The sequence below is a fragment of the Canis lupus genome, chromosome 7 (genome assembly GCF_011100685.1).
Source record: "Canis lupus familiaris isolate Mischka breed German Shepherd chromosome 7, alternate assembly UU_Cfam_GSD_1.0, whole genome shotgun sequence".
Taxonomy (NCBI): Eukaryota; Metazoa; Chordata; class Mammalia; order Carnivora; family Canidae; genus Canis; species Canis lupus.
In genome coordinates this window covers 30,033,398-30,056,846 of record NC_049228.1, presented here as the reverse complement: position 1 = coordinate 30,056,846, position 23,449 = coordinate 30,033,398, and the positions used below count along the sequence as shown (strand labels likewise).

The window sequence follows — 23,449 nt, the reverse complement described above, 5'->3', positions numbered from 1 at the left end:
GAATTGGGCAGCATCCCATTTAGCAAATAGAAAGGAGCTCCTTTGAGCTGTAGAAAAGAAAGGGTTTTAAAGGCACAGAGGGAATAGGGAAGAGGAAATCATTAGTAAAGGATGCATTGTTTTAGGTCAGATTGTACTTCTAATGATAGGAAGGGGCCTATCAATCCATTTCCTGGTGTCAACAATGAAATTCCCATGTTGGCTGGTGAAAGGCCACATTCTGAGAGAGGCGGGTGGAAACTGCAGTTAGATTAAGCATTAATTTTCTCTCCTTTTCCAATTGACTTACTTCACTCAAGGAGAGAGGAAGGAGGGAGCTGAGGGGAGATCTGAGAAGCATAGACTCTCCTTTGCCTCCACCTCAAGCCTGGGCACCAGGGGCAAACTCTGAGCTCAGAGGGAGTCCTGCCCCTTGGGGGTTAAAATGAGGACAGCAGTATTGGAATCTCGGGGATATTCTAGGTGCATGTATGATGTGCAGTGACCATACTCACCTCATGAGAAATGAGAGAGGGGCTGTGGGTGGGAGAATGAGTATGTATTGATTTAGAGTATGAGGTCTCTTTAGAGCATGGGAGTTGGGTGTATATGAAATTGTGAGTGTGCTGGGAGTCTGTGTATACCTGTAAATGTGTGGCAAACCCACCTGGACTTCACTGGGTTGGGGCAGGATTGTAGGAATCCGTGTCTGTGTATGTCTGTGATATGCAGAGAAAGAAATGTTACCTGAGGGAATGGTCCTGTGCATGTTTGGGAAATATCAGTGAGGGTGACAGGACATGAGAGACTCCTAACTCTGGGAAACGAACTAGGGGTAGTGGAAGGGGAGGTGGGTGGGGGAATGGGTGACTGGGTGACGGGCATGGACGGGGGCACTTGACGGGATGAGCACTGGGTGTTGTTGGCAAATCAAACTCCAATAAAAAATCTATACAAAAAAAAAGATTAGTCAGTAAGTCTTGGTTTGCTGATGTGAGGTCCCTGACATGAAGGACTACACTTGGGGCCTGTGGTTTTCTTTTTAACAATTATAATACCTCACTTTAATACTCTGCCTACCCAAATTTTGTAGGCTTTTTAGTCTCTGCTTTCATGGTTGTGCCAAATGCTCCCTAGTCAGTGTGTCCATCAGTATGGTGTGTTCAGGGACTTTTTTTTTTTTTTTGGCTTTTACTCTAGGTTAATGAGAATGCCAGGGCAGTGGCTCTCAGAAAGGACCTGTGGTACTGTGTTATTTTTTTTTAACTTGGTAGTAAATATATGGCACTTGTTAATTCTTGAGGTGGTACTGGCTCAAGATATAAATGGGTTTTAGGAAGTATGTAAATGCATTTATCCTAGAGGTTTCACTATGGATCATCAGGACTGAGGTTCCTTTGGCTGGCACCTCTGTTGTTCCTTGGGCCTGTCTGCTTCTCCTGTGCACATCCTCTGCATTCCCACTCAGCATCTTCACCATTTCCACTAGGTGATGTGTGTGCTGCCCATTCCACAGTCCTGGCACCCCTTTATCCGAAGGGTGGATGAGAGTGGCGAGGGAGAGAGAAGGAGAAGCAGTCTAGTGTCTGTGGGCCTGGTTTCTCTCCTTGCCTCTGCCACCAGCCAGCTGGGACACTTTGGGGAAGCCAATTAATCTCTCTGGGCCTTTTCCTTACGTGTGAAGTGATGGCACTGGAGCCATCTATTAACATTTTAATAGAAAGTTAGTGCGGATATAATGGGGAAAACCATCAGACGTCAGCAGGAAACATCCTACTGGAGTCAGTGACAGACTGCTGCATTAATTGGGCATAGTTGTGAAACTCTTTGGTAATTCCTATGCTTAGATCATCTGAGTATTACTGCCTTACCCTCAGATGTGGAAAGCCTGTCTTTATTTTTCAGATGACAGAGCAGAAGCAGATTGGACCATCGGCAGGACATGGGCTATTACCTACTGCTGATTGCATAATTTGCAGGGCAGATATACGGCCAATGAGTGACAGCTGATGTCACAGTGGCTGGGCATGATCATTAGCAAAATGGAGAGGACTGCCCCACTATGCTTTATTCACATAGGTAATCAGCCCTTGCAGAGGCTTATGTGGGTCCTAATGACTTTTGTTAAGTTTGGAGAAAAGCTGGACTGTAGATTAATTTCAGCATCTTTCCCCAACATCCCTCATTTAAAAGGTGTTAAAATTCCAAAATGAACATAAAATAAAAATGTCTGCTTTGCTCAAGGGGAAAATTGCCTCTTTGCAGAAATACTAAGGAATATTGCCTTTCCTGTTTGACTGAAACATCTGTCTAGCACGGGTTCCCTTACTGACAGCTTTTCTCCTAAGTACCAACCCTTCTACCTGTGCTCTGTAGTTATTTTTCTGGTCTTGAAAGTGATGCAAGTCCATTGTAGAATATTTGGTAAATGTGGAGATGTGAGAAAGGAAAATAAAATCATGCACAATCCTACCTCCCAAAGACGGATGCTGTTAATGTTGAAGTCTCTCTGATTTCTCTTCCAGCCACACTTCAGGAAAAAAAAAATCACAAAATTGGGATTCTACTGTACATTAGTTTGAAGACCCTTTAAAAATATCCAATCGAGAGCATTTTCCATGCCGTTAAAAAATTTTGAGAACCTCATTTTAATGACCGTAGTCTTATTACATGATTGTTGTGCTATAATTTACTAAGTCATTCTTCTGCCATCTTGCATTTGCTTTTGTCACTTGTCCTCTTGACCCTCCCTGTCCTTTCTTAACTTCCTTGAAATTTTACCCCTTAATAATGCCTCCTGTCTTCCCTTATTACCTCTTCCTTGCCCACTGGTCCTTTTTCCTGTGCTTTAGTTCTATCGGTATCTTTATTCTTGGCTCTAAGCAGATATATCTAATAACCTTTGTGAACTTTGGTATTTTCATACTAGGTTTTACTGATTTCAGTATCTTTTATTTTTTAGTATCACAGATAATGTAAAGCACAGTTCTGAGCATGCCACTTCCCTTGATGATCATGCCCCAACCTAGCATCCAGCCTCATTTGTCCTCTCATGTTCTCATGATCAAATCCGGTTGTACTGCACATGTACACCCAGGCATCCTGTTATGGTCTCCTTTCTGTTTCCATCATCCATGAGCATGATAATCATTCCTCTAGGCCACTGATAAGAATATTAAACCTCAGCCCTGTGGCCCAACACTGGAGATTACTCAGGAGATGACACCAACCCATTCATCAACATCCTTTAAACAAAGATTATTTAACCAATTATTTATGTAGAGACTTACCTTATATTGTAGGCCAGATTTCTCCAAGTTGACTCTTTGAAGTAGATCAGCTATCCTGCATCTCCATATTTCTCAACTTGAGTGTTCCCTCTCAAAGGTAGGAGGAAGGTTTTGATCTTCATTCATGAACTGATGCTTGTTCCTGGAGATCGCTGCTATCTTTTCTAAGGGCTCATAAGGTTCCTTCAGGGATCACTACAAATCTCGATTTTTCTTTCTATTTTTTTTTGAGAAATTGGAACTATCTCTGTTGGTTGTTTGCTTCTATCCATAAGGAGACAAGTGGAGGGGCTGATCATGTGTCTGGGTTAGACTTGATCTGGGACTGTGTAGGTATTTGCTGTGGAAGACCTAGTTATCCTGTTTTCTCTCTCTTCTGTAGTCTCTACCTACGGTCCACTGTCCCCTCTAATGCTGTAGCCACTTGCTTGACATAGTACATGTGGTAGGCAGAATAATGGCTCCCTAAAGATATGCATGTTCTATTCCTGGAACTTTTGAATATGTGACCTTACAGGGCAAAAGAACTTTGCATATATGATTGTGTTAAGATCTGAGATGGGGAGATTATCGTGGATAATAAAGATCTCAAGGCTTGCTATTGCTGACTTTGAAGACAAAGGAATGGTCCATGTGTCAAGGATGCAGGCAGCATCTAGAAGCTGGAAAAGACAGGGAACAGATTCTCTAGAGCTTCTAGAAGGAGCACAGCTCTTACAACATGTTGATTTTATCTTAGTGGAACCATTTCAGACTTCTGATCTCTAGAACTGTGAGATAATAAATTTGTGTTATTTTAAGACACCAAGTTTGATAGTAATTTATCACAGCAGCAATAGGATAATACAGTAAATGGTCAATAGATATTTTATATTCTTGAGGTCTGAAAAGCCCCTTAATGTCTGCGTGCTCCAGGTCTCTAATCTTGAATCTCCTTTTATGTTATCCCTGTCAAGGAGGAAGCCTGTGGTGTATGTGTTGAGTTTGGGAGGAGAAGCACAGCCAGAAGAAAGTGGGGAATAGAAAATGTTGTTTATTTAAAATAGCTTTTTGGAGATATAGTTCATATAGCATACACTTCACTCATTTAAAGAATACAAAACTGAATGGTTTTTATTTTTTTTTATTTTTTTAAAATTTTTAAAAAATTTTTATTTATTTATGATAGTCACACACAGAGAGAGAGAGAGAGAGAGAGAGAGAAAGAGGCAGAGACACAGGCAGAGGGAGAAGCAGGCTCCATGCACCGGGAGCCCGACGTGGGATTCAATCCCAGGTCTCCAGGATTGCGCCCTGGGCCAAAGGCAGGCGCCAAACCGCTGCGCCACCCAGGGATCCCCAAAACTGAATGGTTTTTAGAGTATTCACAGAATTGTGCATCCATAACCATAATTGATTTTAGAACATTTCATTACCTTCAAAAAGAAAACCTGTACCCAATATCCTTCACTCCACATTCCCTTCTGCTCCCAACTCCTGACAACCATGGAGCTACTTTAGTAGATCTGCCTATTCTGGATATCTCATGTAGACAAAATCACACAACACGTGGCCTTTTCTGTCTGGCTTCTTTCACTTGGCTTCATGTTTTTAAGGTTCATCCATGTTGTATTATGTATCAGTACCTCATTCCTTTCTGTTGCAAGATAATATTCCATTGTATGTATACACCACAATTTATTTATCCATTCATCTGTTGATGGACATTTGGGTTGTTTGTACTTTTGGATATTATAAAAAATACTGTTGTGAACATTTGTGTGTAAGTTTTTGTGTGGATATATGTTTTCATTTTTCTTGGGTATATATCTAGAAGGGGAATTGCTAGGTCAAATGGTAATTGTGTTTAACGATTTGAGGAACTATCAGACTATTTTCCAAAGCAGCAATACTATTTTACATTCCACCAGTAATGCATGAGTAAGTGTCCTTAACAGAAATGCTCACTGGGCTCTGAAAGTACAAAGGACACAGAATGCAAAGAATAGGTGAGAAAGAGTGGCTTGGATATTTCTAGAAGTAAAACAGCATCAAAAGAAACATTGGGTGCACAAAGAGTTTGCCTGGGGACTCTTGAGTAATATCTGGATTTGTTTTTTTCTGAGAAATAGTTCACATCAGCCAAATTCTGTTGGTAACTGGCTGCAGTAAATTCTCTTGATGTTTTTAGCCTGTTTGGCTTCCATGCGTTCCATTTGGTTAACTTTTGAGAATTTTGGATGACTGATACCACAGAAGAACTTTTTGGACCACAAACCATGGAGGAAGACCCTGTGCCCTATATAAAATTTATGCCACTATTCTTAGTTAATAATAAAATCAATTCAAGGTCACAAGCATTTTAAAGCTTTTGTTAGTTTCCTAGGGCTGTACCATAGGCCAAGGGCTCAAACAACAGATGTTTATTGGTGACTAAAAGTCTGAGATTGAGTATCAGCAGTGTTGGTTTCTTCTGAGGGCCTCTCTCCTTGGCTGTCTTTTCCCTGTGTCTTCTTTCTGGTTTTCTTTCTGTGTGTATCTGTGTCCTAATTTCCTCTTTTTACAAGGACACCAGCCATTAGGGCCCACTCTAATGACTTCATTTAACCTTAATTACTTTTTAAAAGACCCTATCCCTGAATAGAATAATATTCTGAGTTACTGGGAATTAGGACTTCAACAAATGAATTTGGAGAGGTACACAATTTTTCAGCTTATAACAAGTTCAACATCATAAAATTATACTTACTGCACCACTGGGTTAGTGGAGAAAAAAGATTAAAAAATGTGTCTCATTCTTACCGTGTGTCTTTGGGTGACAGCCTGGGTCTCAGACCCTTATCGTATTAAACATGGTAATATGTTTATTCTTGGTGCAAGAATGTCTTTGAAAATATTATGTTATCAAGAGTAGGCTCTAAGAGAAGTTGTTAAGTAGATACATGCTTAGTTGTCCTTCCTACTTTCCCTCTACTTTTCTTTCCATAGTCATCATAGTCAGGTTATCAGTAAAGTATCTTTTCTTTTTAAAATGATCTGGAAAATGCTTTTTATTTTGTTGCATAATTGTTCTTATCTCTGAGGTGGAAAAGATGGATTTGCAAAATGTTCTGAGACAGGTTTTCTGATATTTTCTCCCAAAATATTTTCAGAAATACATGTGTCTATCTATCTATCTATCTATCTATCTATCTATCTATCTATCTATCATCTATCTTACTGCTATATCTTCTCTCAAACTTCTTTTTAGTATCTGAAGTTTATTCACATTGTGGCATAAATGTCAAAAATCCACTTCAAGAGTTTTTCTGTTTTATATTTCATTTTGCCAGAGATCAAAGCCTTAAGCCAAAGGAAGTATGCTTTAAAAAATTTCAGGGATCAGTCAGGGGATGAAAAAAAGTATTTTTCAAAGTTCTTTTTTTTAGTACATTGATATTACTCCACCCAAACAATCATTCACTCTCACTCTTTCATAGTATCAGCCCTGGTGAGAACTCTAATGGAAAGACAGGCTTAATTAGAATCAAAGTCCATGTCCAGAGAGAGATATCTTGCAAAAGTATTCTCTAGTCCTATTTCCACTTACCTGTATTGCCAATAATGATGATAGGATCCTTGGTGTGAGTCAACATGGGCTGGCTCTCATTTTCAATTTTCCTAGATGTTTGTCTGCCTGCCATATTTTCAGAAGAATTGATCTAACATCTTATGAGTTTTGGTGCTACTGGGACTGACCAGTGTTTGATGGTTGGAGAGTGGAGTGGGGCTGGGAAGCTGTGTTTCATGTTGGTTTCCTGCCTGCAGAACTGTCATTATCAACCACGTAGTCTGAAAGCTCCAATTTAAAGGATGCTCACAACGTCATTCACTTATCTGAAGAGCAAATATATGTAAGTTAATACAAGTAAAGACAGCAAAGGAAGGGAGCCTGAATATATTTAATCCTCATGATTTCTATGTCTGGGGTGATGACTGGATCTCTTTGTGCTTCTTCTCTTTCTAGTTGCTGAAAAGATGTCTGATTCAATGGGAAAGTCCTTCAAAATCAACATAAAAGAATTTGTCAAGGCTCTTGGATATATACAAGAGAACTCTTCAACATTGTAATGAGAAAATGACTAGAATCCTCTTCTCAAATTCTGAGAACATTCAGAAGCATAACAATTCAAGAAGGAAAATAGGCAAAGTACCTTTGGAACCTTCTCCTCTGACTAAATTTAGCTTCAAAAAGTGGAGTCTGGCAAAGAGCAGGTTCTGTGTAGAAATAATTTTCTTCTCTAGTTCTAGAGATGACTTCACAGCCAAGCTTGAGATTGATTAGTTTAATTAAAGGCTAAATATCCATCTTTTATGTCAGAAAAGTCACAGATCAATACCGTTTGAATGTGCTAGAGAAAGTGACAATCCCATGGTGGTTTTGGAAGACCTTGGGACAAGATATTCTTTGGGAATCCCATTTACACTTAGCTAAAGATAAAAGAGTAATTTATGGACTTACTTCTGGAAGTTTGCAATTTAGAGTAGGTCAGTGTTTCTTAAGGTGGGGGGGGGGGGTGGCCCTTGTCCCCTAGCGGATATTTGGCAATGTCTGAAGCATATCTGTATGACCCAGTAGGAGGTGGTTTTTGGCAGCTAGTGGATCGTGGTCAGGTAGGCTGCTAAACATCCTACAGCACACAGGACAGCCTCCCACAACAAAGAATTATGCAGCCCCAAATATCAATAGTGCTAAGGTTGAGAAGCCTTGAATTAGGTGCACTATGGCCCAGATTCCAGTTATTTCACCTGGTAGGTAGAATTGACAGTTACTTAGTCTCCACCTGTTGCCTCTCCTGATGGCTTCCTTTTCAGGAAGAATGATTACTTCCTCCTTTCTGTACTGTAGGGTCCTGAATGTATGTCTGTCATAGCACCCATGATACTTTATTGTACATTTTGTGTGACACATTGGGTAATGTCCTTAAGCTCTTTGGGCCTCAGTCTTCTTATCTATAAAATGGGAGCTAATACTACTAACCTCAAGGAGTAGTTGTGAAGACTGAGTTAAGGTATTTGAAGTGACTGTCACACTAGATGCTCAACAAATGGAAGTACTAGAAGTTATCATTATGGCTTATGTAGCTAATTGCCCCTACTGGATGGTAAATAAATCTTTTGAGGGCAGATGCTGTGTCTGGCATATCACAGATGTTTAATGTTTTTTGAATGTATGACTAATGAATCTCTTTAAGCCTCAATCTTTATCTGTAAAAGGGGCTAATATTTCACTTGTTATTTTTATATTTAATAAGATAATGTAAGAGAAAGTGTTTATTAAGGGCCTAGCATATAAATATTATATTTCTTTTCCTTGCCTTGGTACTAATTAAAAAACTGTTTGCATCTACAGAAAAGTAGAAAGAGGATAAAGTTTTTTTTTTTTTTTTTTTTTTTTTTTTTTTTTCAGGATAGTAAAGTTAACACCCATATATCTATCATCTAGACTGAACAATTGTTAAACTTTAGCCAATTTTAAACAATTAGTAAACTTTATTTACTGTATCTATATATCTTTCTTTTTTCTTTGTTTCTTTGTTTCTTTGTTTCTTTGTTTCTTTGTTTCTTTGTTTCTTTCTTTCTTTCTTTCTTTCTTTCTTCTTTTCTGAAGAATTTTAAGTAAGTTATAGACACAATTTTATTTCATACCTAAATACTTAGTATGTATTTTAAAGAACATGTTCCCCTATAACTATAATACTATTTTAGTCTAACAAAGTTACTAATAATTTCTCAGTGTCAGCAAATACTTAGTCTGTGTTCATATTTCCCAGTGATTTCCAAATCTCCTTCACAGCTGGTTTATTTAAACAAGATCCAAGTAGGAACTTCTCATCAAGGAACTCTTTTTTTACTTTTTTAATTGTTGCCCACTTTAGGGGTCAGCCTGTTTCTGCTGATTGCCAGTCAACAGATTTGACATTCCTTTGGTAAGTAAGGATAGGACTCTACTTGAAGTGAACTCAATACACTAACTTGAATAGATAAATTATTCACAACAGTTAATGACCCACATTTGTTCCCAGGTTGACCGCAGCTATTCCACTACATGTACTCTTGGTGAATCCACAGATGGCTCAATGATCATGGGTCTGGGGTGAAAGAAGATGAAAACCAGAGTAATAGAAGGTCTGGCAATGAAATAGGCATAAGAGAAAAATAGCTCTGGGAAGCACAATGTAAATGGATGAGAAAACTAGATTCAATGAATGCAGTTGTGAAAGGTTGTGAACAACCTTTCCAAAGTATGGAATCATTCCAACTATATCCATGATAGTCTAAAAACTATCTACTGCACAAGCAAGGGTAAGCAAGCACACTGTGCCAAGCCATGACATCAATGAAGCCATGCAAGATATTCTCCGTTCATAGGGCTATGCCACCAGAATCACTTATAGACCAGCAAGAGAAGTCAGTCAGTCAAAGATGGTCTAGAGTGTCCTGCAAGTGAAGCGGACTTGATCTAGAAACAGCAGTGGTCTAAACCCCGAGCAAAGGACTTAAAGAGATGATGAGGAGGCATTTGAGAAGGGTGAATTTTGCAAGGGCAGGCAAGGTGGGCTGAGATAGAGGCAGATTTGCATTGAGGAGGTCTGGTCAGCCAAGACGTTATTGGGTTGATTCAGGATGAAGTACATTTGGGAGTAGAAACGTTCTAATGAAACTAATGGAAATATTCTCTTTGTAATTCTTTTTACTTTCCATTTGATTTGTGCCACTTATGTCCCTGCCCATTTGATTGTACACTCTTTGAGGGCAGAGTCTGTGACTCTGACATCTTTGAATAGTTCTATGCACAGGGTAAGTACCCAATACATAAAATGTTTACTTGTATTTAAGTCACATACTGTGCTTGTTAAAAAAGTGGATGCTTGTACATGTAAGTCTCGGTTACAAAGGTTAATGTTTCTTTTGGGATATGAACTGAGAAAAAGCTACATAGATGATGAAATGTACAGATGCATGCAGGGAAAATAAGAAATGCCAGACACATGAAGGGAAGATTGGAAATAGGGACCTAGGAGGAATGGCTTGAAAGGCCCATGGATCCTCATTATCTAGAGAGTAGAATAGTGGTTGCCAGGGGCTAGTAGGGGCAGCAGTGAGTGATTAGGAAATGAGACAACATTGGTCAAAGGGTACAAACTTCTACTAATAACATAAGTAAGTCCTGGGGATCTAATGTACAGCATGATGACTACAGTTAACAGAATTGTGTTATATACCTGAGTAGATTTTAACTGTTCTCACCACCCACACAGAAAAAGGTATTATACGAGGGGATGGAAGTGTTATCTCACCCTATTGTGTTAGTCATTTCACAATATATATGGGTATCAAGTCATCACACATTGTACACCTTAAACTTACACAACATTATATGTCACTTATATCTCAACAATGCTGGGGAGAAAAAAGAAATAGAATTCTGGCTTGATCTGGGCAGAGCTTTATGGTTGGGAGAGATCTAAAGTGGAAGTTAGAGGGGAAGCTGGAATTGCAGGACCCTGCTGGAGGAGACCATGGATGAGAATGGAGTGGAACTAGTCATGATTTTGCATAAATTTAATTTATCTCCTGTCATGGTTCCACTGAAAGTGCACAGATATGGCTTCAGATCCCAGCCCCACTCCTTTAGTTGTGTGACCTTGGGCAAATTCTAAAGCTTTCAGACTCTTTTCCTTTCTGTTTGGTGCTAATAATTCTATCTGCTTTTCTTCATCGACATGAATTATAGTCCAGAAAGGTGGAGTTCCAGGCATGTAGTAACCACACCACAAAGATTACTTGTTATTATTATTATTATTTTTTAAAGATTTATTTATTTATGATAGACATAGAGAGAGAGAGAGGCAGAGACACAGGCAGAGGGAGAAGCAGGCTCCATGCACCGGGAGCCCGACGTGGGATTCGATCCCGGGTCTCCAGGATTGCGCCCTGGGCCAAAGGCAGGCGCCAAACCGCTGCGCCACCCAGGGATCCCCTACTTGTTATTATTGTAATAGTCCATCTCCTATGGTGGACAGTCCTTCCACTTCTATTGATGGATGCCTCCCAGAGACAACTGTGTTCATAAATGCCATTACCCGAGTGAAATAAATGTAGGAGACAGGGATTTATTGCAGGATGGGGTTTTCTGTCCTGTTTCCAGCAAAGCCATTCTCTATCCATCCTCTTCCCTCTCCTGACCCTCTTGGGCCATGTGGAAGTGCTCTGCCACTCAGGGTCATGAGGTACTCCATGGTTGAAGCCTCTTCCTAACACCTGGATGCCAAAACCTTGTACGGCTCTGTCTCCCACAGGCCCTGCTTCCCAAGGCCAATTCTGGACCCATCCCACAGAGGCTCTCACAATTAAGAACGGCTGAACTCCATGGCAGGAACAAATTCTCTCAACTTTCTTGGTGTCCAAATTATATTTTTCTAAAGCAAACTGTTCCTACAGAATTTAGAGAGCAGGGTATCTTTGTTTTCCAAGAGAGAGGTTTTCACTACAGTGTTTGGAAGGTTTTTGTTATTGCTTGGGGGTTGCCAGGAGACAAGTAAAGGCTGGCTTAGTGTATCTGCAAATCACTGGTATCTACTCTCTGGAACCACAATCCTGCTCTCAAATTTAATTTGCATGAGAATCATCTGGGGTATTTTAAATTTCAGTTCCTGGACCCCACCATTAATAAGTCTGGGATGGCCTGTGCTTTTAATAAGCATTCCAGTGGGTGATAATGCAGGTAATGCATGGATCACATTTGGAGAAATATGGAAGCAAGCCCATTTGCCCAAAAGTCAGCCTATGGAATTTGTTCTCTGGGAATTGGTTTTTAGAAAAATTGAGCAAGATCGAATAAACATTGCCCTAAGAAAACAGGAGCTTTTAAGCATGGCTTCAGGAATACAGATCTCTATAGCCATTTCTTGGTGCTGGGGCCATGTTCTGCCTTAACTGTCAAGCCTTCCGTGGTCATCCCATATTTTGTTTGGTATTTCCCAAGAAACTTTTAGGAATTTTTTCTTTTTCTTTTTTTGGTATGAGGAATAAGAAGAAAGCATTTACTCATTTCTCACTTTGTTTTCTTTAGCTTCTTAGTTACAGAATGATTTTGGATGAAACCTACTCCAGATGATGATGGTCTGAGTGTGACACTGTGCTAGGGAATCATTCCAGTCATATTCATAACAACCTGGAAACCTCTTTTCTTTAAACAAATACTTACATGGCACATAGTTTGTGTGATAGGAACTATGATAGGTGTGAACCAGGCAGCAGTGCACAAATACAGACTACTTTCCAGGAGCTTACAATATTAGCAGAGGCATAGCCATCAAATCACTATGCCAACAGATGTAAAATTGCAACAATGACAAGGTCTCTGGAGGCCTAGCAGTAATGGGAGCATGTGACTTCAACAGAGATGTCAGTACAGCTTCCCTAAATAAGTGATCATTGACCTGAGATGCAAGTGACCAGAAGAAGAAGGAGGGAAGAGCTTTCTAGGCAGTGGAACAGCATCACATGTGAAAGGCTTGAAGTGGGGAGGCATAGAGAGATGAGGAGCCAGTACATTGATGAGATTTGGGGATATCTTGGCCATGGGAAGTAGTAGCAAGAAGATGCTAAAGATGGCTTCTGGGTTGATGGCTAAAGGATGGTATCATTCCAGAAATCAGGAAATATTAGAAAAAGAAAGTATTATCCTTTTTTATTTATTTCTTTGTCTGGGGGATTGAGACATGGGAGGTGCCTTAACTGGTTAATTGGAGGTGCCTTTGAGATATCTAACAGGAACTGATGGGCATGGGGCTGAGGTCAACTTAGAAACGTGAATCATGTAGGTCATTACCATTGGTAGTAGTGGAAGCAATGGGTTATGGGTGAGGTTTTCCAGAGATAGAAGAGAGCAGAGAATCATGAAGTCTTAGAACTGGCCACTGAGGAAAATTAACATTTGAGCAGCAGGGAGAGGAGGAGGAGCGAGCAAAGGAAAGGTTGAGTGAAGTCCATTTTTCTTGTGAAAAGTGTGGCTATCAAAAGTCAATTGGGGGGCACCTGGGTGGCTCAGTTGTTGAGCGTCTGCCTTTGGCTTAGGTTGTGATCCCAGGGTCCTGGGATTGAATCTTGCATCGGGCTCCTCGTGGGGAGCCTGGTTCTCCCTCTGCCTGTGTCTCTGCCTCTCTATCTGTCTCTGTGTTGCTCATGAATAAATAAACAAGATCTTAAAAAAAAAAGTCAACTGGAAGAAATGAGTTGTAAGAAGGAGGTTGAACATATAAAAGAGAAGGTTCGTTGATGGAAAGTGCCAAGGAAGGCAGGGGAGGAGGAGATCCAAAGTCCTGTGTCCCAAAGAGGTTATGGTGATATCGTCACCAAGTATTTTGCTAAATTTATGGCAGGAAATAGATACCATTAGCGGTTTCACAGAGCTTCTGGTCTCTGAAGGGATGGCAGGCTTCAGTTTTGGCTTCCAGCTGGATAGTTCTTGCCTGGGGAGGGTGTCTGTGAACACACAAGAGCTGTGCATTTTGCAGAGACTTTCAGGACCCACAAGGGTTTCTTCTTACCTTTATCCAGACTGGTCATCCAGTGTATACAATGCTCTGTGCCCTGACTTGTCCCCAAAGGAACAACTTGAAGAAGTCAGTACTTGTGTTCCTTTTTCTATTTTCCTCAGCAGAATTATTTGGCTCTACAGAAATCCTATTTTAAATTCCATGAATCAGCTCTCCCTAGTGAAAGATTTTAGCATTTGGGGGCAGTTTTTGTGGAAACATTTTGTAGGATATGAAGTGACAGCTGCCTTTTATCAGACACCCTGATTCCAGCTGCATCAGGGATTTGAGTCCCAGAAAGTTATCAGACTGGAAGCACTCATGCCACCAACAGGAAACAACCAACGGGTTTAATTCCATGAAAACCATATTTAAATCCTGTGATGTTGTTAGAGAAAAGTGTATAATCCCAGATTGGCTATTAGGAAAGACTGACCATGCTGAGCCCAAGATGAGGTCAGCCTGGTGAATCACCTGGCTGGAGGGAAAGCCAGAAGTTGGATTGGGAATGAAAACTCTAGGAAGGGACACTAGGGTGAAGGTCAGGCCCTATGAGATTTTTTTTTTAGAAGGTGTAATTTTCTTTAAATTTATTTATTCATGGGAGACACAGTGAGAGAAGCAGAGGCATAGGCAGAGGGAAATGCAGGCTCCCTCTGGGGAGCCTGATGTGGGAATCAATCCCAGGACCCTGGGATCATGACCTGAGCCAAATGTAGATGCTCAACCACTGAGCCACCCTGGTGTCCCTAGAAGGTGTAATTGTTAAAAGAAAAAACAAAACATTCTGAGGTCAAGAGGCATTCCAGGACTGGATTTGGGGGCTAGGAGGCCAGGAGCAGGGATATCCAAGGGACAAGTCAGGCCCAGACTGGAGTGGTAGGTTGCAAGGACGATTGTTTTTTTCCCCCTGAGGACCGTGTGTGAACCTAAGGCCTAGAAAGTGAGCTTTGTGGTTTTGCTTGTGTCTCTTTTGTGTTATGTTTTAAATACCCAGAGCTGTTAAATAAGACAGCCCTGGTTTAGACTAGGCAACTGGAGCTAGTTTCAGAAATCCCACTGATGGGAAACCACTACCAAGGCGGCACCAGGAAATATGCCAGAATGTGCCTTTTGCTCCAATGGCACCTGTGTTGTGTTGAGACTCTCTGACACGGCTGAGTGGACTTGTTTGTGGTGGACTGGGTAGGCAGTGGGGGAAGAAGTCCTGATTCCAGAAGGAAAACCTTTGAAAGAGAAATGTCTGCTGCCCTCCGACTATAGCAGTGGAGAGTTCTCCACGTGGTGGCGAGCCAGGAGGGAGACTTCGTCTTGGTTGGTTTGAACTGAGCACATTTTGTCATCACTTTAATTAATTCATTTATCCTCATATATATACTATCTCTGTCATATTTATACCATTAATATGCCATCTTATATATGTTTAACTTGTCATTTTACATCCCTAACAGTATCACCTGGAAAAAAATATAGACTCACACTCACTCTCACTCCCTCTCTGTGATCATCTATCCCTAATTCTTTTTGGAAATGATCCCTTCAGCAAATGTTTTCTCTGGTGCCCCCTGCTTATGCTCAGCCCTGCTCTGGGCATGTCTCCTCAGGACATCAACCCTTCAGGACACACTACCTAGAAGAACTTGTTTCCAACCATGTCTTACAGGCAGACAGAGGGCTGTATTCTGCTGACAGACTACTGAGAACCCAGGCAGCCCTGCGATTACAGAGAAAAACACTCTCGTCCAGAATTATTGGAAAGCAAGAGTGGCAAATACAGTGCTGTACTACATGGGGGGAATGCAAAGTCGAGAGAGAAGGACACATGGAAAGGCAATGAGTATTAAAATGAGTTGCAAAATGGGGAGAGGCAGCCCCAGGGGCATCCTTCTTCCTGACAAGTCCCGAGGCACGGCCTGTGCCTTCCAGAGGAGTCATTTCAGCCTCCTGGGGAGGAGGAGCTGGCAGGCGCAGTCTGCCCTAGACAAGTGCTTGTCTGCAGGCGGGGAGTGGGGGTGGGGGTGGGGGGGGGTGGGGGGTGCTGAAGCTAAGTGTTCCTGGAGTGTGGAGATGTTCACTGGGGGCTTTGTGGAGGGACAGGGAGGACAGTGTAAAGGACTCCTGCCTGGAACAGGCTCTTGCACACATCTCCCCTCCCAGGGGCTCAGTAGACAGGAGTGAACTGAACTCTGTTTTTTTTTTGTGTGTTTTGTTTTGTTTTGTTTTGTTTTGTGGTAGAGTTAAAGCTTCTTGCCTTTTCTAAACCCACAGGGAGGCGGTGTGAAGCTGGTGACGCATTTTTTGGAAATGAGATCAACTCAATTTGAATCCTGGCTCTGCCACTTGAAATGAGCTACTTAACCCATGTAGGCCTTCATTTCCTTGTCTGGAAAGTTGGGGTATTTCCTAAAAGTTCTATGAAGTCTAAATAAAATGGGGGCCTATGTTGTGTCCTTGATCTACAGAAGATGCTCATGGTGTGTTCGTGCTCTTCCCCTGGGCCATGTTTCTGGCCCGGCACCTATAGAATTTGTGTGATTTGTTACAGCTGTCCCACTCAAGGTGGCTTCAGCGACACATCTAAGGTCTATGCTATGTGAGTGGTACCTCCCTTGTACCAGCTGAGGCCAGCCCAGAGGGACCCTTCACAGCTTCTGTCAGAGGGGAGACAGAGCTCTGTGGGCCATCCGCATGTGGTGATCCCTGTTACAATGCTATTTGTGCCATGCCACCCTGTGCCCAGTATTGTGGGCGGGAACTGTGAATTAAGTCTGTAGGGCTGTTCAGAACAGGGCCTCTGCCTTGAAGGTGTACAATATGGATGGGAAAGATACACTGACACTTGATGGATTATAAATGCTGAGGCTCAGAAATGGACACACAGCTCCAGACCTGGCCCACACTGCAGGGCTGGGACATCCTTGCATTGAAATGCTATTTTTCTATCAATACAGCAAAAGCTGATAGTGCCTCTAGGGCAGCAGCATCTCAGGCTGAATTAAACAGACTTAGAAAAATTGATAAAGACAATAAAAGCCCGTAGTATTTCTTAGCATTCTTTGTGTCATGTGCTGTACCTGCAGCATAACCTGACAGAGGTGAATACTCTCGGTCAGAGTTTATAGGTAAGGACACTGATGATCTGAGAGGCAACCTGAGGTCACACAGGCAGGGTCACATTTCAAGTCCTGGTCGTCCTGACTATGAAAACCCGTGGTCCTTTTGGCCATGCTCTGCTGCCTCTCACAGGATGCTCCAAGTACAGAGAATTTTCCCTAATAACTTCCTGACATATCTCAGCATCGGGTGGACCCTGGTGGAAACACTAAGTGGCAAGCCACAGCATCGTAGCATATGGGGAGCATTAGTAAGCAGGTGCTGACAGGCACCTCTGCCAGTTTGTGTGCTCTGCTGTTAAGTCCATGTTCAAGCCAACTGACAAACAAACACTGCCTCACTTGCCCAGCTTGGGGTCACATCGTTGTATCTGAGTGGTGGAGGCTTCCTGGAGTTCCTGAGGTCCCCAGACAGATGGGCTTCCTTCAGGGAAGGGCCATTGCTACTACCACCCAAGACAGGTCATGTGCTGAGAAAGGGAAGGGATTCAGGGTTTTAGGTCCTGAGTCCAAATCCCAGTTCTTTTCTTTCGTGGCTATCACTGAACCATCCAGGCCTCTGTGCCCAGGTCTTGAGAGCCTGAAATAAAGCTCCAGGGTGACAGTTGTAAGTGGCTGTCTGCCTTCTGGGTACTGCTGACATGCAGTCCTGCTCTAGGGGATGTGTAACTTTTTACTTCTTTAATGTGTAGGTTTTTAAAATCCCCACTGAAAATAGATCCCAAACTACATGGTTGGCGGAGTACAAGAGAAAGGGCTGATGGTAGTCTGTAGAAGCCATAAAGCTGCGGTCAGAACCGTTGGCTGCACGGAGAGCCCCAGAGTACATGGAGCAGCTGGGAGAATGGCATTGTCGGGCCCCAGGGAGGCCAGTGGCCCGCTGTCCAAAGTGACTGCTCCTCAGAGCCCTGTGGGTGATGGAGAGCGTTGGGGCAGCACATCCTATTGTTTCCAGTGTGGGGCTGCCATTTCCTCACTTGGCTGGAATTAGTAGGGCTGTGCAGAAGCCCAAAGATTGAGCCAGCTGGGTAGTGGAGAAGAACAGTAAGAAAAGGAAGAAAGGAAAAAAACTTAGCAAAATGCTACCCTACCATGGCATAGCAGACTCTCCCTAGACCCTGGCTTCTTCTTTTACCAATCCCAAGCAAAATAATGAGATGACTAATTCTATAGCTGGAACAGATACCTGGCCTGCCAATTATGAAATGAGGGCCACTTTCTAGGCCAGCTGGGGGTAGATGCAGGGTTTAGAGGGAACCTGTGGGTAATGCCATTGGGTTGATCCTGGTCTTCACTCAGGGTAGTTTCCATTTTAGAGCTGGGTTGCCCTGCCCTGGTTAGTCTCGGGGATCTGCAACCACCTCACTTTTCCTGCCAATGTGAGTAATGTATTTTGTAAAGATTGGACCCTCTTGCCTTTATCTCCTTGGGAGAGAGGATTGGTGGCCCAAAAAAGAAAAGACACTTCAGGTTCAGAACTTGAAATCAAAAGTGGTCAGAGGAGCTCTTGGGGATGCCACGAGGATCTGGATGGGTTTGGGGCCTCCAGTCCAGCCCTGGGCTAACCTAAGGAAACTGCTCAGAGTCTGGTCCTACCCAAGAAAATCTGATTCTGGAACATGAAGAGCAAATAATCAGGACTCATGCCATTACTTCCTCAGCAGAGGCCTGTGTTAGCTATTGTCAATCACAACACTTTCTGAAACTGAGCCCAATCTCCTCAGCATTAGAATTTTTTCAACAGAGAATTCTATAAAAATTTACCAATTGTCAGGAACTGTCACTTGAAATTAATTAATTAATTAATTAATTAATTAATTCATGTGACAAATATTTACAGAGCTTTAACCTTATGCCAAACAATGTAATAGGCACCAGGGTATAATGCTGGGAAAAATCAGAAAATATCCCTACTCTTCAAAGCTTCAAGCTTAGTGGGAGAGCTAGACATTACTCAAATAGTTATGCTGCTAAATTCAAGTGTGACTGTGTGTCAACTGAGAAACATCTAATGTTCATAAATGAAAGATTGTGCCTGGCCAGAGAAATCAGGAAAGAAGTGATGGCTGGGCTGAGATCTGAAGGATGAATAGGGGTTAACTAAGCTGAGGGTGAGAGGTAGAAGAGCACTTCAGGCATAGGGAAGAGCTTTTGCTCAGCTTGTGATGGAAGGGAGCACAGTCAGTGTGAGGGTGTGAAGGGGATTGAGGACAAGATGAGGTTAGAGAGGCATATGGGGCCTGGGGCCTGTTGGGTTTCCTCAGCACAGTGAATGGGGTTTTGTTTTTATTCTCGGAGCAGTGAGAAGTCAAGCAAGGAGTTTTATGTAGATATGATGTATGTTTTGTAAAGGTCACTCTGTATAGAGTGAGTGTGGAGAATAGATTGGAGGAACTCATTGGGAATAGGGGTAGACAAGTGTCCTGGGTCATGATGTGACCCATGGCATTTTGTGTTGTGGGTTGTGGTCAGAAAATTGTGGAAATCACTGATCTGGAGGCTTCTAAGGACACAGGTCTGTTCTGGGGTTCTGAGCCAATGGGAAGGAACTTCATACTGAATGGGGAGGGCCTAACACAGAAGATCCTTAAATCATTCCCTCCAATCTTGGGGCTTTGGCCAGAGATGGCAGATGGGTTTCCTAGGATGGCTTCACATCTCTAGGCCCAGAGACAAAGAAACATCTCAAGGCTCTAAGTCAGTGCTGGAGCCAGGATATAAATCCACTCCCTCTGAATCCCTTGCATGCTACTTGCTGAAAGGAAGGAGACAGAAGAAAGCAAATTGGCTTTTGAGCACTCATGATTGCTCCCAGGGGCCCATCCATGCAGAACAGGCACATCTGCTAGGGCTTCATCGGTTGCCAATGACCATGGGCAGGCATAACGCCTCATTTTAACTTCACAAAGTCCCTCTCCCAAGTCTTTCCAGTCCAAAGAAGAGCTTTCCCAGTTCTAAAGATTGGTAGGATGGAAAGCTGCCTAGTCCTACCTTTCCAACATTTGCTGTGTCGGGCAGACTTTAATAGAAGCTCCCATACTGCATCCAGGTACTTGTGGATCAAGCTCAGAATCAGGGGCTTCTGAAAACATCAGAGCTCAGACATTTGGGATGCTGAGTGTGTTGTAGGCACCCTGCATTTAGAAATTGGACATATGAGCTGTGGAGAGCTGGTTCTCTTGGTTGCCACAGAAACCAAATCGAGCTGGATTTAGCATTAAATTATAGGGTACACACAGAGATGGAGTTAAACATTTGTCTACTACTGCTTTTTTCTTTTCTTTTCATATTGAGCCTTCCCAGCAAGTGGTAGCAACACCTGTGAAGCTAAATGGGGGCTGAACAATATGTTGTGCCAAAGGAGTGGGGATTCTGGAAGCTTCATAAATGGCAAGGACACAGATTTCCACCAGAGGCAGGATTATTGCGTAAGCATCTCCTCCCCAGATTCCTGGTCCTGCCAATTCAAAAGGAGTATCTCAGGGAGGATAGAGAAGAGAATTGGATAGAGTCGAAAACTATAGCTTCCCATATGGTTGCCTCTAGGGACATGTGGCTACCGAGCACTTGAAACGTGGCTAGTTCAAGTTGAGATGTAAAACACATGCCAGATCTCAAAAACAGTATGGTAAAAAGAATGTAAAATATCTCATTAATTTATAATACTGATTACATTTTGAAATGATAATATTTTGGATCTCTTGGGTTAAATAAGATATATTACTAAAATTAATCCCATCTGTTTCCTTTTACTATTTTTAATGTTGCTACTAGAAAATCTAAAATTACATATGTGGCTCACATTAATATTTCTACTGGACAGTGTGAGTTCAGGAACTCTTATTCTAATGCTGGATTGATTTGCCATCAATGACTGTTTAATCTAGAGATATGTCAGATTTTTTACCTTCAAGGTATTAGGTAGCTCTATCTTAGTCACAGGTTCATTATGAAGATTTGATTGGCCGCCAGAGAGGATTCTGTAGTGCATTGTCCAGATATCCCCTTAAGGGTCAAGGTACTCATTCCTCCCATTGCTAGAGTGTTGGTTGCTGATGACTCATTTTTGAGACCTTGTCAAGAGTTCTTGCAGCTAAAGGGAGGTGGGTTGTGTTCTTTCAGGTGGGTCTGTAAAATGCAAGGGGTTAGTCTAGTATCAAGCAGAGGCAGGGCCAGAGATCTCAAGGAAGCTACACAAGCAAGTGGCTCAGACCTCTTGTCACCACTACTATTGCTGCTCCTTAACCTGACACCTATGCCTATGGTTGCAACGGAGCCTCACTTATGAACAGCTTAGGGAGGAGAAGAAATATCAAGTGTGGTTTATGAGATGGCTTGACTCTGTATGTGGGTGCAAGCTATAATGGATTTCTTTGAATTATGGCCCCACTTGCCAGTGGCTTATAAAGAAAGAGGTGAGAGGAAAGCCTCTCAATAGGTGGGGCTTTGAGTGGTAGTCCTGGCCATCCTTTCCGTGTGGAAAGAGAACTGGACTGAAATAGTGATATCCACAGACTCAACGAGAAATAGTGAAGGGTGTGGCTGTTGGTAGGTGCCTGCAGAGAAAAAGATGGAAAGATTTAGGGCATGGGGGACTGGGGAAGAGGCATGTAGATGGACTTCCGGGAGGGGGCATAAAGAGTTAGGATCATTGCATTTCATGTTAATTCCACCAGAGCACAGCCACGGCAGGAGAGGCTGCACTGAACAACTAAGCAGACAAAGTGACTCAGCTCACTGACGTCAGCCAGCCTCTGTTCTTCGGCCACCTTCGGTGTTTGAACAGTGGCTATGGGAATGGAGCAGTGGTTCCATGGTGGCAGGGATCAAGACAATCCATATGGTATACACTCTAAACAACCACTAGAGGAGGCTGGGAACCAAGTGGGTAGCAGTGGTCCTGCTTACCATCCCTCCCAGGGACCCACCTGTGATATTTGTGCTCCCCATCCTCACAGATGCAGACTCTGTGGGTCTAAAGAGGCTGGTTCCCAGGGAGGTGGGGAATGCTTACACCAGAGAGTACAGCGGGGATCTTCTGATCTCTTCCAACTCCTGGTACCAGGAGATCAGCAGGCAAGGAAAGAGGTTGCTGCTTGGGCAGGAGCCATTGACCCTGGTCATCAGGAGGAAGTAGTACTATTGTTACATAAAGGGGAAGGAACTGAATATGTTTAGCATTCAAGTAGCCACTGGGGCATCTCTTGGTACACCCCTGCCTGATATGAGGTAAATGGGCAAGTGTAACAGCCATGCCAGAGAATGGTGTGATGTGGTGACCAGGGGCTTGGTCTCCTTAGGGATGAAGGTCTGGGTCACTCCACTAGGTAAGCTACCTAGAACAACAGAGGCGTTGGCTCGAGGTGAGAGGAATCCAAAATGGATAGAAGAGGACGGACAGAGATGGTGAGGTTCAGTTGTAGCCTCAAGATCAGATGTGGGAGTAGTAGTTTGTCTCATTAATCTTCCTCTGGTAGTTTCCTCTTGAATAAAACCACCAGAAGAGCATAGAAGTTGCTCCCAGAAGGTCACACTTATAATATGAAGTAAATGATCCAGGTGGTATGAAAGCTGCACTGTACAGGATGCTGCGGTATGCTGCCCAGAATTCCTGTAGGGGACCAAGGCACTTATTCCTCCAAGTGCTGAGTGTTGGCTGTTAATGACTCACATCTGAGTCCCCCTCTAGGAATTAAGCTCCTCCGAAGGTAGCCTGAGGTCACAGCTCCTCCTGAAGGGAAGCCCACATCCAATGACTGGTTGGTGTGGAATATGGCCTGGCGCATTTGTCTTGATTCAGGACAACTTTGTAAGGAAGTCCAGCTTCTGAGCTTCCTGTATTACTCAACTTCTCCCTCTGCTTAATTTTGCTTCTCTTCCTTAAAGGTATTATTACTAAGTGCACCCCCAGTAAACTTCCTGTGGACAAATATTGGTGGGCTGCCCAACCTAGAAGTGATGCTTCCTCTTACTGTACGGTGCAACACATACTGAACTCGGCCCCAGGAGCTCTGGGTTCTCTTCAGGGCTCTGCACTTCATGGATTGGGCTGGAACTTAACTTGCCTCAGATTCTACATGTGACTCAGGTTATTCATGTGTAAAATGGTGATTCCGAGGAAGGAGCTGGGACCAGGTAATCTAAGATCCCTTCCAACTTTGATTTTGCATATGCGTCAAATGGATGGGGGTTGGGGATAAGAGTGACATGAAGAAGTGGGAAGACCTTTGGGAATCTTTGAGCTTTCTCCACTTTACAGATGAGGGGAACTGTGGATCAGAAAGGTTAAGTGAGTTTCCCATGGCTGCTCTGCTTGAACATTAGCAAGACTGGAATTTGGATTGGGCTTCTGTTTGCTACCATCTGGGGTTTATCCCCTTCATTACCTCAGATGTCGGTCACTATGGCAACTAGGGGTGGGTAGCAGAGAAGATTTCCAAGGTTGGCTGGAGGGTCCTGATCAACCAGCTGCTCCTGGTCATTCAAAAATCTTGACCAATGTTCC

General features: G+C 42.8%; 1 protein-coding gene and 1 long non-coding RNA gene across 5 annotated transcripts in view; both read left to right on the top strand.

Moving 5' to 3' along the window:
• LOC119876437 overlaps window positions 1–15,824 on the top strand; it is a 35,156-nt gene extending 19,332 nt beyond the window's left edge. Inside the window, exons 2-6 of the long non-coding RNA XR_005362138.1 lie at window positions 6,913–7,141; window positions 7,255–7,502; window positions 9,167–9,217; window positions 9,314–9,416; window positions 15,495–15,824. This is a non-coding gene — a long non-coding RNA (uncharacterized LOC119876437). The remainder of the gene's footprint in view (window positions 1–6,912; window positions 7,142–7,254; window positions 7,503–9,166; window positions 9,218–9,313; window positions 9,417–15,494) is intronic.
• Window positions 1–23,449, top strand: part of LOC490356 (lymphotactin) — a 190,195-nt gene that overhangs the window by 45,185 nt on the left and 121,561 nt on the right. The window lies entirely within an intron of this gene.